Source organism: Arachis hypogaea, chromosome 16, assembly GCF_003086295.3.
Source record: "Arachis hypogaea cultivar Tifrunner chromosome 16, arahy.Tifrunner.gnm2.J5K5, whole genome shotgun sequence".
NCBI classification, from domain to species: Eukaryota; Viridiplantae; Streptophyta; class Magnoliopsida; order Fabales; family Fabaceae; genus Arachis; species Arachis hypogaea.
This window is the reverse complement of record NC_092051.1, coordinates 109417655-109421639: the sequence shown is the minus strand read 5'-3', so window position 1 is coordinate 109421639 and position 3985 is coordinate 109417655. Positions and strand designations below refer to the sequence as shown.

The 3985-nt window shown below is 34.9% G+C and overlaps 1 non-coding gene across 1 annotated transcript; it reads right to left on the bottom strand.

Annotated features, from left to right (window-relative positions):
• Positions 1–3208: 3208 nt before the first annotated feature.
• Positions 3209–3316, bottom strand: LOC112761463 (small nucleolar RNA R71). Its single transcript, XR_003181858.1, has one exon. It is a non-coding gene; the product is annotated as a small nucleolar RNA R71 (small nucleolar RNA).
• Between the last annotated feature and the right edge of the window lie 669 nt (positions 3317–3985).

Here is a 3985-nt window from a genome sequence, read left to right as displayed (position 1 = left end):
GGCCATTCTTGAGATCCGGAAAGTCTAAACCTTGTCTGTAGTATTCCGAGTAGGATCCGGGAAGGGATGGCTGTGACGAGCTTCAAACTCGCGAGTGCTGGGCGTAGTGACAGACGCAAAAGGATGCTGAATCCTATTCCAGTATGATCGAGAACCGACAGATGAATAGTCGTGCAGTGACAACGCATTTTGGACCATTTTCACTGAGAGGACGGGATGTAGCCATTGACAACGGTGATGCCCTGCATAAGCTTGCCATGGAAGGGAGTAGGAATGATTGGATGAAGACAGTAGGAAAGCAGAGGTTCAGGAGGAACGAAAGCATCTCTATACGCTTATCTGAAATTCTCACCAATGAACTACATAAGTATCTATATCCTAGTTTATATCTTAATTATGTTTTAATTATCAATTCTCTATAACCATCTGAATCCGCCTGACTGAGATTTACAAGGTGACCATAGCTTGCTTCAAGCCGACAATCTCCGTGGGATCGACCCTTACTCACGTAAGGTTTATTACTTGGACGACCCTGTGCACTTGCTGGTTAGTTGTGCGAAGTTGTGACAAAGTGTGATTCACGTTTGAGAGCACCAAGTCTTTGGCGCCATTGTTGATGATCGCAATTTCGTGCACCAAGTTTTTGGCGCCGTTGCCGGGGAGGGAACGAACAACAATTTCACATTTGTTTCCGGCAACAACAGTGCCAAGTTTGGTCCGGCAACAACACCAAGTTTTTGGCGCCGTTGCCGGGGATTTTTCGAGTTTGGACAACTGACAGTTCATCTTGTTGCTCAAATTAGGTAATTTTATTTTAATTTTAACCTTTTTGTTTTATTATTCTTATTTTCAAAAAAATGGAAAATAAATAAATAAATAAATAAATAAATAAAATTTTTAATAAAAAAATAAATTATTCTATGTTCTTTAGAATTTTTAAGAAGGAATTCTAGAATCTCATAAGATGGGTTGAATCCTGGCTGGCTGTTAAGCCATGTCTAATCTTTTGGACCGAGGTTTCAACTATCTCAAGAGAAGAGCTTCTTTGTCTTTTCCAGCAGATTAGCTGTTGTACATAATGTTCTGCTGAAGCTTGGCTGGCCATTGGCCATGTCTAGTGTTTTGGACCGGAGCTTTCACTGAAAGCTTGGCTGGCTAGTAAGCCATGTCTAATTCCCGAACCGGAGTTTTAGACTAATATTGCATGATTCCTGGAATTCCTATTAAAAATTTTGAAATCCTTAGTTTTCTTTTTCCAAATAATTTTCGAAAAAATCCAAAATTTTTTTTTAATAAAATCATAAAAACCAAAAATAATTTTGTGTTTCTTGTTTGTGTATAGTGTCAATTCTTAAGTTTGGTGTCAATTGCATGCTTTTACAATTTGCTCTAATTTTCGAAAATTCATTATATGTTCTTCATGATCTTCAAATTGTTCTTGATGAATTTTCTTGTTTGATCTTTGCATTTTCTTGTTTTGTGTCTTTTCTTGTTTTTCATATGCATTTTCAATTTGTTAGTGTCTAAAGTTTGAAAATTTTTAAGTTTGGTGTCTTGCATGTTTTTCTTTTCTTAAAAATTTTCAAAAATAAGTCTTGATGTTCATCTTGATCTTCAGAGTGTTCTTGGTGTTCATCTTGACATTCAAAGTGTTCTTGCATGCATTATTTGTTTTGATCCAAAATTCTCATGCATTGAGTCTTTTTGTTGTTTTTCTCTTTCTTCATTAAAAATTCAAAAAAAAATATCTTTCCCTTATTTTCTCATAAATTTTCGAAAATTTGATTTGATCTAGTCAAAAGTTTTTAAAATTTAATTGTTTCTTATGAGTCAAATCAATTCTTCAATTTAAAAATTCTATCATTTTCAAACCTTTTTTTTCAAAAATCAAATCTCTTTCACTCTTCTTTTATGATTTTCGAAAATTGCAAATTTATTTTCAAAAATCTTTTTCTCATTTTGTTTCATAATTTCAAAATCTTTACTAACAATTAATGTGATTGATTCAAAAATTTTAAGTTTGTTACCTGCCTAATAAGAAAGGTTCAATCTTTAAATTTTAAAATCCTATCTTTTGTTTCTTGTTAGTCAAGTAATCAACTTTAATTTTCAAAATCAAATCTTTTTAAATTTCTTTTTCAAATCTTTTTCAAAATAAATTTCAATCACATCTTTTTCAAAATTAATTTCAAAATCTTTTCTAACTTCTTATCTTTTCAAAATTTGATTTTCAAACCTTTTTCAATTAACCACTTAACTTTTTGTTTGATTCTTATCTTTTTCAAAACTACCTAACTAACTCTCTCTTTCTAATTTTCGAAAATCCCTTCCCTCTTTTTCAAAATTCCTTTTTAATTAACTAATTGTTTTAAACTTTAATTTAATTTAATTTCATTTTTCTTTTTAATTTTCGAATTATAACTTTGATTTTAAATTAAAAACAAAAATATTTTTATTTTATTTTATTTTATTTTCGAGGTCTCTCATCTCTCATCTCCTTCTATTTAATTATTCATCTACTAACACTTCTCTTCCACCCAAAATTCGAACACCATCTTCCTCTCTGTGTTCGAGTTTTTCTCTTCCCCTTCTTTTATTCTTCTCTTCTACTCACATAAAGGAACCTCTCTACTGTGGCAAAGAGGATCCCTATTATTTTCTATTCTCTTCTTTTTCATATGAGCAGGAACAAGGATAAGAACATTCTTGTTGATGCTGATCCTGAACCTGAAAGGACTCTGAAGAGGAAGCTAAGGGAAGCTAAGCACAACTCTCTGGAGAAAATCTGACAGAAATTTTCGAAAAAGAAGGAGACATGGCCGAAAATAATAACAATGCAAGGAAGATGCTTGGTGACTTTATTGCACCAAATTCTAATTTACATGGAAGAAGCATCTCAATCCCTGCCATTGGAGCAAACAATTTTGAGCTAAAGCCTCAACTAGTTTCTCTGATGCAACAGAACTGCAAGTTTCATGGACTTCCTTCAGAAGATCCTTTTCAGTTTTTAACTGAATTCTTGCATATCTGTGATACTGTTAAGACCAATGGGGTTGATCCAGAGGTCTACAGGCTTATGCTTTTCCCGTTTGCTGTAAGAGACAGAGCTAGAATATGGTTGGACTCTCAACCTAAGGATAGCCTGAACTCTTGGGATAAGCTGGTCACGACTTTCTTAGCCAAGTTCTTTCTTCCTCAAAAGCTTAGTAAGCTTAGAGTGGATGTTCAAACCTTCAGACAGAAGGACGGTGAATCCCTCTATGAAGCTTGGGAGAGATATAAGCAACTGACCAAAAAGTGTCCTTCTGACATGCTTTCAGAATGGACCATCCTGGATATATTCTATGATGGTCTGTCTGAGTTATCAAAGATGTCATTAGACCATTCTGTAGGTGGATCCATTCACCTAAAGAAAATGCCTGCAAAAGCTCAGGAACTCATTGACATGGTTGCTAATAACCAGTTCATGTACACTTCTGAAAGGAATCTTGTGAGTAATGGGACGCCTCAGAGGAAGGGAGTTCTTGAAATTGATGCTCTGAATGCCATATTGGCTCAGAACAAAATATTGACTCAGCAAGTCAATATGCTTTCTCAGAGTCTGAATGGAATGCAAGCTGCATCCAACAGTACTCAAGAGGCATCTTCTGAAGAAGAAGCTTATGATCCTGAGAACCCTGCAATAGCAGAGGTGAATTACATGGGGAACCCTATGGAAACACCTATAATCTCTCATGGAGAAATCATCCAAATTTCTCATGGAAGGATCAACAAAAGCCTCAACAAGGCTTTAATAATGGTGGAAGAAACAGGTTTGGCAATAGCAAGCCTTTTCCATCATCCACTCAGCAACGGACAGAGAATTCTGAGAAGAGTCCATCTAGCTTAGCAAATATAGTCTCTGATCTATCTAAGGCCACTCTAAGTTTCATGAATGAAACAAGATCCTCCATTAGAAATTTGGAGGCACAAGTGGGCCAGCTGA